Source organism: Pelophylax lessonae (genome assembly GCF_965119305.1).
Source record: "Pelophylax lessonae genome assembly, chromosome: 1".
Lineage (NCBI taxonomy): Eukaryota > Metazoa > Chordata > Amphibia > Anura > Ranidae > Pelophylax > Pelophylax lessonae.
The window spans coordinates 661,404,163-661,418,242 of NC_138768.1; the positions used below are offsets into that span (position 1 = coordinate 661,404,163).

The 14,080-nt window shown below is 43.3% G+C and overlaps 1 protein-coding gene across 3 annotated transcripts in view; it reads right to left on the reverse strand.

Annotated features, from left to right (window-relative positions):
• Positions 1-14,080, reverse strand: part of ZNF827 (zinc finger protein 827) — a 418,517-nt gene that overhangs the window by 9,905 nt on the left and 394,532 nt on the right. The window lies entirely within an intron of this gene.

A 14,080-nucleotide genomic window follows, 5' to 3' on the forward strand; every position in this document is an offset into this window, starting at 1 on the left:
CATGAAATTCAGAAAAATTGCCTCTGGTGTATACAACTTAATTTGATCATCCAAGGTTTGTATAAGTAGGTCAGGATCACGTATATTTACGAAATCCCACATTCCCGGGTAGCAGGTGTAAATGCGCGCCACCGGTGGCTCGTTCCTACTGTGACTATACACAGCAGGAGCTGATCAACGGGTTCCGCCGACTCAATGTCCGGCGGCACCCGCTGATCGTTCCTTACAGAGGCAAAACTGCAGTCTGTCTATGTAAACAAGGCAGATTGCCATTCTACCAGTAGGGAATGCATGGATCCTGTGTTCCGGCAAAGCAGGGACAAGAATCCATGTCTTCCGTTCGTAAATAAACCTCCCCAACTGTACACAAACACTGGCTAGGCACACATTTAACCCTTTTAATTACCCCTGATTTTAACCTCTTATCAGCCAGTGTCATTAGTACAGTGACAGTGTACATTACCAAAAAAAGTGCAAAAAGCGTCACTTCGTGTCCCATTTGGCCGCCGCAATATCACAGTCCTGCTATAAGTCGCTGATCGTCGCCATTACTACTGGTAGTAAAAAAATTAATAAATAAAAATGCCATAAATATATCCCATAGTTTTTAGATGCAAATTTTGGTAACTTTTGTGCAAACCAAACAATATACGCTTACTGGAATTTTTTTTACCAAAATATGCAACAGAACACATAATGGCCTAAATTAATGAAGAAATTAGATTTTTTTTTTTTTTTTATTGGATATGTTTTCTAGCAGAAATTGTTGGCCTTTTTTTTTTTGTTTATAGCGCAAAAAATTAAAAACCGCAGAGGTGATCAAATACCCCCATAAGAAAGCTCTATTTGTGGGAAAAAAAGGACATACATTTTTTTGGGTACAGCGTCGCATGACTGCGTAATTGTCAGTTAACGTACTGCAGTACCGTATCGCAAAAAATGGCCTCGTCATAAAGGGGGGTAAATCTTCCGGAGCTGAAGTGGTTAAATAATAATGGGTGTGTTCTCACTGGACAATGATATAAAAGTAGGGTTTATTATTAGGTAATTCTAATGAATGCAGAAACAACATTGTTACTCTTATGCCAAGAACTGAGCACACCTTCTAAAAAGAATTTCATACCTTTCCATGGTGAGGAAGAAGCATTTTGTCCCTGGCATAATTGGATTACTTTTCTATCAACTTAAAGTGAAAACATCAGCCATTTTGAACTTTTACAAGTCATCAGAAGGATTTTACCCCTTAATGACCAGGCCATTTTTTGCGATTCGACACTGCGTTATTTTAACGGACAGCTGTACCTAAATAAAATTGATGTACTTTTTACCCCACAAATAGAGCTTTCTGTTGGTGGTATTTGATCATCTCTGCGATTTAGATTTTTTGAGCTATAAACAAAAAAAGAGCGACAATTCTGAAAACAAAACAATATTTTTCACATTTTGCTATATAACATTCCCAAAAAATATGTAAAAATCTACATTTTTTAACATTTTAGGCCAATTTGTTTTCTGCTACATATTTTTGGTAAAAAAAAAAAACAATCGCAATAAGCGTATTTTTATTGGTTTGCGCAAAAGTTATCGGGTCTACTAATTACGGGAAAGATTTATGTCATTTTTATTGTTTTTTTTTTTACTAGTAATGGCGGCGATCTGCGATTTTTAGCGGGATGGCGACATTGCGGTGGACAGATCGCACCCCTAACTGAAATGTTTGGGCCAGTGACATTACTACAGTAATCAGTGCTAAACATATGCACTGTTACTGTAATAATGACACTGACAGGGAAGGGGTGGGTGATCAAGAGGTTAAATGTGAACCTAGGGGAGTAATTCTAACTGTGAGGGGGCGGGGCTTGTGAAATGATCACAGAGACCTGTGATCCTATATAGAAGGATTGCAGGGGCTCTATGATCATTCCAGAGAGAAGAACGGTCAGCTGTGTTTACAACAGCTGACTGTTCTTCTCTCTCAGGGGGAGAAATCGCGGGTGTCAGGAGGCAATCGGAGCCGCCTGCCCCGTGCATCAGAGTCCCCACTGCTGAGTGGGTGAGGGAGCGCCCTGCCGGCAGTGTGCTCGCCCCCTAGCTGATGGCACGCGACCAACGTATACCTTCAGCGGTTTGTGCAGGAGGGCCAGCCTGCCGCAGTGTAACTGTGGCGGGCGGTCCTTAAGTGGTTAAAGTGGAACTGGACTCAAATAGGGAAGATTTCAAATTTATAGGTACAATTGTGCCGAAACAGTACCTTAAAAAATGTACCTTTTGTCTGGAATTTCTCCACATAAAAATAGAAGTGCACTTCCTGGTATGGGAGTGTGTCAACGCACCCCTGTGCCTACAGTGTCTCAGCTGTATATGTGCAGTGTGAAGTTACGGTACTGCTTCCTCTGACTGCTAGTCTCATTCGATTTGGAGCAATGTCACTGCTGTGCTGATCGCTGTTCTTGCCGAAGTCTCTAAGCCCTGCCTTTACAAAGATGGCTGCCCCCACATAGTCACAGCAAGACACAGAGGGGTTAATTTAATAAAACTGGAAAGTGCAAAATCTGGCGCAACTGTGCATGGTAGCCAATCAGCTTCTAAATTCAGCTTGTTCAATTAAAGTAGTTGTAAAAGCTGAAGGTTTTTTTACCTTCATGCATTCTATGCACAAAGGTAAAAAAAACCCTCAGTGTGCAGCCCCCCCCCCCCCCCCAGATACTTACCTAAGCCAGATCTCGATCTCCAGCGATGTGCATGAGAACTAAAGCTCTCCCAGGTATGTCCCTTCTGGTTGGCTGAGATGCAGCAGCAGAAGCCATTGGCTTCCACTGCTGTCAATCACAGCCAGTTAGGCGGGGCTGAGCTGTGCTCTCTGTGTCTTATGGACGCAGAGAGGCGGCTTGGGAGCGAGCACACGAGTGCCCCCACAGCAAGCGGCTTTTTTCAGGGACACTCGGCAAGAGGGAGGGCCCCAGAACACCGGTGGGGGACCTGAGAAGAGGAGGATCAGGGCTGCTCAGTGCAAAACTGCTGTACAAAGCAGGTAAGTACAACATACTTGTTATTATTTCTAAATAAAAAAATGTCCTTAATCACTTTAGCCCTTAACTTGCAGGTAGGTTTTTTTTTTTATGCAAGAGTTTACTACCACTTTAAGAATATCAATTACAGTTTTTTGGGGGCATGTTCAAAATTTAAAATCTAAAGATAAGGTGAGCTAAAATCGTTTTTATTGCACAACATTTTGCTCTGTCCCGCTGCTGACCAATCAGAGTTACTCTGATCCATTCCAGAAAAGCTACACAGAGAAGAGGTAGAAAAGTGGGAACCATTACACAAGCTGCAAGGGCACTGACAGCTCAGCAGCCATGGATGTAAGTACAGCAGGGACCGGAGGGGTGAGGAGGGCATGTGGTGTTAGTTTACCTTTTCATTTTTTCTAAAAAGGTGAACTAACCCTTTAGGCTCAGTTCACACTGCTGCGACTTGGGATTCGACTTGTGAGAACCTAAGTTGCATGACATGTAAAATCCCAGGTTAGTCAATGAGAACTGTCCTAAAGTGATATTAAGGGCAAAAAAAAAAAAATGAGTAAAAAATAACAAACATGTTATACTTACCTGCTCTGTGTAATAGTTTTGCACAGAGCAGCCTCAGTCCTCCTCTGCTAGGGTCCCCCGCCGGTGCTCCTGGCCCCTCCTTCCTGTCGAGTGCCCCCAAAGCAAGAAGCCTGCAATGGGGGTCCCAAAGCAGGAGCACTCCCGAGCCATTGCTCTGCCTGTCCATTCAGACACGGAGCCACGGCTCGGCCACTCCCCCCTCTCTGGCTGTGATTGGCTCCCGCTGATGTGTCAGCCAATAAGAAGAGAGAGTCCCCGGAAAAGCTGATGCTCTCATGCACATTGCTGGATTAAGTGGGAGCTCAGGTAAGTATTGGGGGGGGGGTTGCTGTACACAGGTTTTTTTAACTTAATGCATAGAATGAATGAAGGTAAAAACCTTCATCCTTTAGACCTGGCTCACACTACTCCGACTTGGGATGCAACTTATGAGACCTCATTACAAATTCAATGTAAATGAATGAGAGCCGTCTTAATATGCACTACTGAAGTCGCTCTGACTTCAGAAAAGATTCCTGTACTACTTCAAGGCGACCTCTATCCGACTTGTGCACATAGACTTCAATGGGAGTCGCCTCTAAGTCGGATCCTTATCTATTTTCAAACGACTGTGATCAGACTTTCCAGGAAGAAGAAAAAGATTACCCAGGCATTCCCCACAGACAAAGTCGCCTATCATTTAAGTCTCTTCAAAGTTGCGCTAAAAAGTCGCTTCTTCATGGGGCGACTCTCTGGCCATGAAAGTGTGAACCGGCTCTTAGAAACACTTTATTTAGCACTACTGAAGTCGCTCCAACTTTGGAAAAGGTTCCTGTACTACTTCAAGATGACTTTTATCTGACCTGTGCCCACAGACTTTAATGGAAGTTGCCTCGAAGTTGGATCCTCATCTATATTGATGTGATTTGGATTCAGGATTACAGGAAGATTACCCAGGTATTCCCTGCGGTGTAGCCCCTCCTTTGCGTCAAAATCACATCAAAGTAGTACTCAAATCGCCAGCCAATTGCCAAGAAGTCACCAGACAAAGTCGCATTGTAAGTTGCATGACTTTCAGGTCGCAGTAGTGTAAACCAAGCCTTAAAGCGTTTGTTACCCCAACACTTCATATTCCTCATATGTGCCTGCTGTACCATGTATTTGTATGAGAAAGTATCCTGCTTTCCTTGTATTGCTTCCTTTATGTGAAATCCCTGGTGTTCCTGCCAGTCCCTTTGCTTTCCTATTAAAAACTGACCACGCTAAGCTATATTGGGAACTCAATATGCTGTGCTCCAATGATTAGACTTGTCCTGACATACCCCCGCTGCACAACCATTTACTGGGAAGCTCAGTGTTCTGCTGTTTCTCCCCTCCCCAGCTCTTTTGCAGCTGAGAACAGAGGGGATGTGATCACTTATAATAAAAGGGAAAAAAGGTATTTATAATGCATTTTTAAAACATCTATATAAAAATGTTTTGCATTTCATTTTTATTTAGTATAAAATAACTTTAAGGTTAAAGTAGGATAGCAAGTATTCTTAGACGGCACCCATCCCACACTGTGTTGCCAATTTCACATTACCTTCTGTGTGTGGATAGATAAATCTCACACTGCTGACATTGCACTTCAACCATAGTGGTGGATCTAATTGGATGCAGCCACCATTCAGGGAAAAACTATTGACTTTTGTCAAACAGAATGAAGCTGGCAGGGCCACCCACTGAGCACAATTACCAGTGAATGGACAGCTTTAAATGAGTGCCGCTCCTGCTCAGTCCAGGAAAGAGAAAACTGTCATGACATTACTGGACCAGCTAGAAGACTGTAGAAAGGGGGAGGGTTCTCCATCAACATTTTTAAATGCAATTAGATTCCTTATTTTAGACCCTATGATGTGATCATTGGGTCTCTGTACTTCTCTATGCAATCCAGGGCTGTACCTGACTTGCTGCAGCTTTTAATGCACACTGGGAGAAGCTCACAGTGTTCAGTGAACTGAGTAATGGAAACTTTAGTACAATGGTACAGTACTGAAGGTGAAAGCTTAAAGCGGAGTTCCACCCAAAAGTTGAACATTCACTTTAAGTGCTCCTGACCCCCTGACATGCCTTATTTGGCATGTTATTTTTTTGGGGGGTGGAGCAGGCATCTAGTTTTGACAGGCACCTGCTCCCACTTCCTCTTGGGCCACCTAGGCGGCTCGAGCGGAAGTTCTCCTTTCCCTGCAATCTTCTGGGACACGTCACAGGTCACAGAAGATTGCCCGTCCACTGAGGACGCGCAGCGCGACTTGCGTATGAGCAGCCGCAAGCAGCCAAAGCTGGGTGCCCACACTAGAGATGCCGATGCCGCGGGGAGAAGAGCGGGAGATCAGAGGCTCCCGCAGGCCGCATTGCTGGATCGTGGGACAGGTGTGTGTTAATTTAAAGTCAGCACCTACACTTTTTATAGCTGCTGACTTTTAACCACCCAGATGTACTGCAGCAGGCTGGCTCTCCCAGGCAAAGTCCCGTACATGTACGGTGCTCGCTTGGGAGGAGTTAGGAGGCGAGGAAGCTGGCGCAAGTGTCAGGGGGCTCCGATGGCCGCCGGCCACTCGCGATCTCTCCCCGCTGACAGAGAAGGACAGATGGCTGATGTAAACACAGCCGTCCGTCATTCTCCCTGAGATGATCACAGAACTCATGTGATCCTGCTATATAGGATCGCATGTCTCTATGGTCATCTCACAAGCCCAACCCCCCCACAGTTAGAATCACTCCCCTAGGCTTACATTTAACCCCTTGATCACCCACAGTGTTAACCCCTTCCCTGCCAGTGCCATTATTACAGTAACAGTGCATATTTTTAGCACTGATTACTGTAGTAATGTCACTGGTACCCCGAAAAGTGTCAAAAATGTCAGTTAGGGGTCAGATCTGTCTGCCGCAATGTTTCAGTCCCACTAAAAATCGCAGATTGCCGCCATTCCTAGTAAAAAAAAAAAAAAAAGACATAAATCTTTCCCGTAGTTAGTAAAAAAAATAAATTTTGCGCAAGCCGATCAAAATACTCTTATTGTGATTTTTTTTTACAAAAAATATGTAGCAGAAAACAAATTTGCCTAAAATGTTAAATAATTTTGATTTTTACATTTTTTTGGGGGGGAATGTTATATAGCAGAATGTGAAAAAATATTGTTTTTTTTTTTTCAAAATTGTCGCTCTTTTTTTGTTTATAGCGCAAAAAATAAAAAAATCGCACAGGTGATCAAATACCACCAAAAGAAAGCTCTGTTTGTGGGAAAAAAAGGACATAAATTTAGTTTGGGTACAGCGCCGCACGAATGCGCTTTAAGTTCAAAACAGGTAGCACTGCGCTTTAAGTTCAGCTTTAATGCATAAATCGTTTTGTGAGTATGGTCTACAGGTAAAAGTTTGTAATGAAATAGATTCAGTAAGTAATGCTGAAGTACATCAGTCTGCAGATGTTCTTGTAGGTCCTGTTTGTGCTGTGCATGTACAGAAGTAATCTTATTCCTGGCATCTATTAGTGAATTGCTTTTTGCGGGATGTGTGCAGGCATTGAATTATGCCCCTTATTTCCTAGTCTCTGTGTCCAGTAAAAATATGCCACCATTGACATTTCCAAAAACTATTTTACACTTTTTCCTCATAAAGTCAAGTGTATTTTTTTCAAATTGCAAAGGTTTATGTCCAGCAGAGGTGTGCTGCACAGCAATTACCGCAGCACTGAACACTACACATATGCATGTAAAAGATAGGGAGGGGAGCATTTTTTAGTAACCCATTCCATACTTGATGAACCTTCAAGAGCTGCACTGTTCTCATTTAGAGATGTTTTGCGCCATGTGTAACAAGGCATTACACTGCAGAGTATAATGATGATGTTAATTGGGAACTACATGTTCCAGATGCTGCACATCACCTAGCCGATTCCTCTGGGCAACAGAGAAGCAATGTAGTCTTGCCAAACACAGTTGTAAAGGCCGGTTTGTTGCTAAGTAGAGAGCACATGGCATCTCAGAAACCAATTCAAACAATCTGGACAGCTTCCCAGGTTACACTGCACTATTTCACCAGCTTCCAGGAACTTCATGTCCCAGTCTGTGGTGGATTATGAACACAATGCTGCCACCAGCTGTTATCTAAGTGAACAAGAACCTAGCATGGAGGAATAATCATTTATATTATTCCACCAAACAAAAGATTAACAACATTCCTTGCCTTTTTTTTTATAAGGATCCCATTATTTATTAAGTATAAGGGAGATTCTCTATTCCACTTCAAGCAGTCCTGGGTTAACGATCAGCTATTTTGGTATCAGCCAGAACCAGTCACATTTATGTACAGAAAGATTCACAGCCATCTATAAATATTGATTTGGTCCATAATACTGTAATGAACCAATACTGTTACAAATAGTTAAAGTGGTATTAAACAAAAAACAAAAATGGTATATGTTGCAGCTTACTAATCCTTAAAGTAATACTAAACTTTTTTTATTCTATTCAACAATGTATTTTCTTAGTTATTAACCAAAAAAAAAAAAAAAAAGAAGGACCTTCTATTGCTCTCATCCTCCAAATCATCAAACTCCATTTTCTGGTTGCTGTGATCTGACATCTTGTTGGAGGGTGGCTACGTTCTCTATGGTTCCAATGCAAATAGGAACGTAGTCACTCTCACTTCTATGTCCCAGGGTCCCATCGGGGGGGGGGGGGGGGGCGCTGGCAGCCCATGCACAAGTAGGGGCCCAGGTGTCCTGAGGGGTCTGGCACTCGCACCTTTACCTAGCAGCCTCCACTCGCTTATCTCCCTCCAGCACCAAGAAGGAATAACAATATCCTCCAGCTCCAACCTGGGCAGTAGCAGGAGCACCAGTCCAGAAATCAGACAATCCCTGCTAAACTGTGGAGCTGGGGAGGAGCCACATGAGACCAGGGGGAGGGACCAGCAGGCACAGCATTGGGACTGGCATAGTGGGATCCCACCTCAGCCATGGGTCCTGCATGGACACAATTGCCACTGAACTGTGAGAGGGGGAGGAACCAAGTAAGACAAGGGGGAGAGGCCAGCAGGCACAGGAGCAGGAATAGCATGGAAACCCTTAGCCTCAGCCTGGGTACTTTATTCTCTCTGCACTTTTTATACAGCACATGTACAGCCTGCGAAAGATGGAAAACTTTGTTCAGGCTTAGTGGATGTTTTCTATATGGGGAGTCTCTGCTAGATTGGGGGTTTCTTTGCTAAATGTATGGAGTGTCACTTTGCAATATGGGAATATTTCTTTGATTAGGCTGTCTCTGCTGAATTGGGATTTCTCTTTGCTGAATATATGAGGATGTCGCTTTGCTAAATATAGGGGGATGTCTCTTTGCTATATGGGGATGCATTTTCTAGATTGGGCCCGTCTCCTTGCTGAAGTTATGGCAATGCCGCTTTGCTGGATTGGACTGTCTCTTTGCAGAATATATGGAGATGTATATTTGCTGGAATGGGATGTATCTTTTCTGGATGCAGGCGCATCTCAAAAAAATATAAAAAAGTTAATTTATTTCAGTAATTCAATTTAAAAAGTTAAACTCATATATTGTATAGATTCATTACACACAGGAGTTATATATTTCAAGCATTTATTTATTTTAATTTTGATGAATATGGCTAACAGCTAGTGAAAACCCAAAATTCAGTATCTCAGAAAATTTGAATACTGTGAAAAAGTTTTAGATTATAGACTCATGGGAGTTGCTCCAGAGCTCAGTAAACGAGGTAAAGCTTCACTTTGCGAAGAATACCCAATCACATGCAAGGAAAATTTATAAAAAAAACAGCATTTGTGCTCGCACATGACTGGATGATCAAAGTCAGCAGAGCTTTTGCTCATTTACTAAGCTCTGGAGGAACTGCTCTTGCAGAGTGCAACAGCTTATTTGCGTTTAGTAAATCAACCCCATGGTGTCAAACTCTAATCAGCTGTCTGGTTCAGTAGGTTACACAATTATGGGGAAGACTGCTGACTTGACAGTTGTCCAGAAGATTGTCATTGACACCCTCCACAAGGAGGGTAAGTCACAAAAGGTCATTGCTAAAGAAGCTATCTGTTCACAGAGTCTGTATTCAAGCATATTAATGGAAAGTTGGGTGGAAGGAAAAAGTGTGGTAGAAAAAGGTGCACAAGCAACAGGGATAAGCACAGCCTTGAGAGGATTGTGAAGCAAAGGCCATTGAAAAATTTGGGGGAGATTCACAAGGAGCGGACAACGGCTGGTGTCAGTGCTTCAAGAGCCCCCACAGACATATCCAGGACATGGGCTACAACTGTCGCATTCCTTGTGTCAAGTCACTCCTGAAACAAAGACAACATCAGAAACGTCCTACCTGGGATAAGGAGAAAAAGGACAGGACTGTAGCTCAGTGGTCCAAAGTCCTCTTTTAAGATTAAAGTAAATTTTGCTTTTCATTTGAAAATCAAGGTCCCAGAGTCTGGAGGAAGAGTGGAGAGGCACAGAATCCAAGTTGCATGAGGTCCAGTGTGAAGTTTCCACAGTCAGTGATGATTTGAGAAGCCATGTCATCCGCTGGTGTTGGTCCGCTGTGTTTTATAAAGTCCAAATTCAGCGCAGCCCTCTAGCAGGAAATTCTAGAGCACTTCATTCTTCCCTCTGCTGACCAGCTTTATGGAGATGCTGATTTCATTTTCCAGCAGGACTTGGCACCTTCCCATACTGCCAAAAGTACTAATACCAGGTTTAATGATTATGATATCACTGTGCTTGATTGGCCAGCAAACTCACCTGACCTAAGCCCCATAAAGAATCTGTGGTATATTGTCAAGAAGAAGATGAGAGACACCAGAATGAACAATGCAGATGAGCTTAAGGCCACTATCAAAGCAACCTGGGCTTCCATAACACCTCAGCAGTGCCACAGGCTGATCACCTCCATGCCACGCCGCACAGATGCAGTAATTCATGCAAAAGGAGCCCCAACCAGGTATTGAGTGCATACTATACTGTACATGGACATACTTTTCAGTAAACCAACATTTCTGTATTAATAATCCTTTTTTTATTGGTCTTCTGATAAAATGAATTTTGGGTTTTCACTAGCTGTAAGCCAGGGGTTGACAAATTTTCCTTGAATCTAGGAGCCAGCTAAAAAAGCTAGGAGCCAGTTTTTCAAATCAGCTGCCCGGGGCCCAGAAAAAAAAGAAAGCAAGAAAGAAATAAAAGGGAAAGAAATGGAAAGAAGAGGAAAAAAGAAAGAGAGAGGGAGGTAGAGAAGGGGAGATGGGGAGGGGGGTTAGGAGAAGGGGAGGGGGGCTGAGAGAGAGAGGAGAAGGGAGGGGGAGGGGGAGAGAGGGAGGGAGACAGAGGGTGGGAGAGAGTGAAAGTATCAGGCAGATGTGTATATGTACAGTGAGGTACCCTCAGCTCTATGGTGTGTACAGAGGAATCTCTGTAGGAAACCCCACCTCCACCTTCCTCACATACAGCCAGAAAATGGCCTGCTCCGCTCCCCCACACACGTGTCTATGGGGGGGGGGGCTCCCACACCTGGCCAATTAAAGGTAAACTGTGCCACCAAATAATTGTAGGTGGTGCCCTTCCCTTAGCACCACGGTAGGATGGGCTCAAGTCTGCCCCCGGGGCTGAGGAAGTAGTGACACGCAGGCAGGCTGGAGCAGTGGGTCGGGGAGCGGCTGACACATGAAATTCTGTGCAGAGCCCAGACCTGGTGCATCATTTCCCCCGCCTCACACACCGCTCAGCCACGGACCTGGCACTCTTACCTGATGTCAGATAGATGTGTGCCGGGTGACCGCAACGAAGAGGGCTGACAGTGGCAGAAGTCGAGCAGTGCATCCTATGGATGTGCTAAAAGTGGTTCTGATTGGTCAACACCGTCCATGTGAATCGGCGTCCCGATGCCTGACAGCAGATGGCTGAAATCCTAGCCGCCCGGACTCAGTTTCTAGTCGCCAATGCGACCTGGCGCCCGTGAATTGTCAAGCCCTGCTGTAAGCCATAATCATCAAAATGAAAAGAATAAAAATTCTTGAAATATCTCACTCTGTGTGCAATGAATCTATATAATATACAAGTTTCACTTTTTGGATTGAATTACTGAAATAAATTAACTTTTTGATGACATTCTAATTTTTTTTGAGATGCACCTGTATATGGGGATGTATCTGCTGGATTGGGCTGTATCTTTGTTGAATATATGGGGCTGTCTCTTTGCTGCATTGGGCCATCCCTTTTTTGAATATATGAGGATGTTTCTTTGCTGGATTGGGCTGTCTCTCTACTGAATATATGGGCTGTCAACTTACGGCATTGGGCCATCAATTTGCTGAATATATGAGGCTGTCTCTGAAAATGTAGTGCAGTTAGTGTTAGTGTAGGGTCCTGCTCGAAAGAGTCTACCTTATTGTGGTGGCAGGCTTCACATTTTTTGGCCAAAATATGATTCAAATAAGTGTTCAAATAAAAGTGTGGGCACTAAAGGACTCGGTGGGATGGCCACTGGGCAGATTCAGTGGGATGGCCACTGTGCAGACCCTGGGACATGTGGGTGGTCAAGCCCGGAGGGGGCAGGCCTAAAGCTGTGTAATGGGCTTCAAAATTTCTGATGGTTGCCCTGCTTGGTCCTGAGATGGACTAGGAATTATAGACTATGGGATTTTAGACCCTCGATCCCTCCATAAAGAGTACCTGTCACTGCATATTGGTGTCACAAGGGATGTTTACATTGCTTGTGACAGCAATAAAAGTGATCAGATTTTTTTTTTAAAAAAACCTGTAATAAAGTTAAAAAAGAAAATAAAATAAATAGGAAAAAAAAATTTTTTAGCCGCCCCCGTCACCGTTAGCTCGCGCACGAAAGAAAATGTATACGGAAGTCGAGCCGCGAATGAAATCACTGTTCAAACCACACATGTGAGGTATCTCCACGATCGCCAGAGCGTGAGCAATAATTAAAAAAAAAAGAGCTAATAACTCTAAACTGGTAACCGTTTAAAAATTTTAAAGCGTCGCCTATTGAGATTTCTATTGACCGTAGTTTGTCGCCATTCCACGGGTGTGCGCAATTTTAAACCGTAACATGTTAGGTATCTATTTACTCAGCGTGACATCATCTTTCACAATATACAAAAAAATGGGCTAACTTTACTGTTTAGTATTTTTAAATGCAGTGAAATGTGATTTTTTTTGTAATTTTTTTTAAAAAAATGGCGTTTTAAAGACTGCTGCGCAAATACCGCTTGACAAAAAATATTGCAATGACCGACATTTTATTCTCCAGAGTGTTTGCTAAAAAAATATATATAATGGTTGGGGGTTCTAAGTAGTTTTCTAGGAAAAAATACAGATTTTAACTTGTAAACAAAAAGTGTCCGAAATAGGCCTGGGGCTTAAGTGGTTAATCAGAGTGCAGCATCAAGTTAATTAAACTCCTGGGATATTGATTTGGTCAGTCGGGTAGTAGAGGGGGTTGTTAATCAGTGTCAGCTGCTTTGGTGTTAATGAAATGAACAGGTGCACTAGATGGGCAACAATGAGATGACCTCCAAAACAGGAATGGTTTTACAGGTCACTGACACTTTTTTTCCTACTCATCTTTTCTGACTGTTTTTCACTAGTTTTGCATTTGGCTAGGGTCAGTGTCACCATGGTAGAATGATGCGATACCTGGACCCTATAAAGGTTGCACAGGCAGTCCAACTCCTCCAGGATGGCACATCAATACGTGCCAAAAGGTTTGCTGTGTCTCCCAACACAGTCTCAAGAGCATGGAGGAGATTCCAGGAGACAGGCAGTTACTCTAGGAATGTAGAAGGTCCTTAACCCATCAGCAGGACCGGTATCTGCTCCTTTGTGCAAGGAGGAACAGGATGATCACTGCGAGAGCCCTACAAAATTACCTACAGCAGGCCACTGGCGTGACTGTCTCTGACCAAACAATCAGAAACAGACATGTGGGTGACCTGAGGGTCTGACGTCCTCTAATGTGCCCTGTGCTCACTGCCCGGCACTGTGGAGCTCAATATGACAATAAAATAATGAACATTTTACAAAGATGCACGGTTTCTTGTACTACTGAGACCCCTAACTGCATAGGCTATTTTATGGAAAAAGGTGAACTTAAAATGACTCTATACGCATTTGTTAATAAAATAAAATGCATGCAATATGTCTAACTATAACTAGAATGTATCTTCTATATCTCTTTTCCTTTGTTTCATCTCTCAGATGCAACCTTTTTTATCTGCTGTGTTCAGTTCTAGGGTGGCTACATTCATTCTTCATGTCCCTCTTGTGTATGTGAACGTAGCCACCCTTACCTGCTCAATCCTGAAATGGACTACCCATTTACCTTTAGACACATTCAGTCCTATGGAAGTCTAGTACACATAGAGTGGAGCATGTGACCAGAAATAACAACACTGCTCACTCTACTAGTAGCAGTGGTGTGCATCAGTG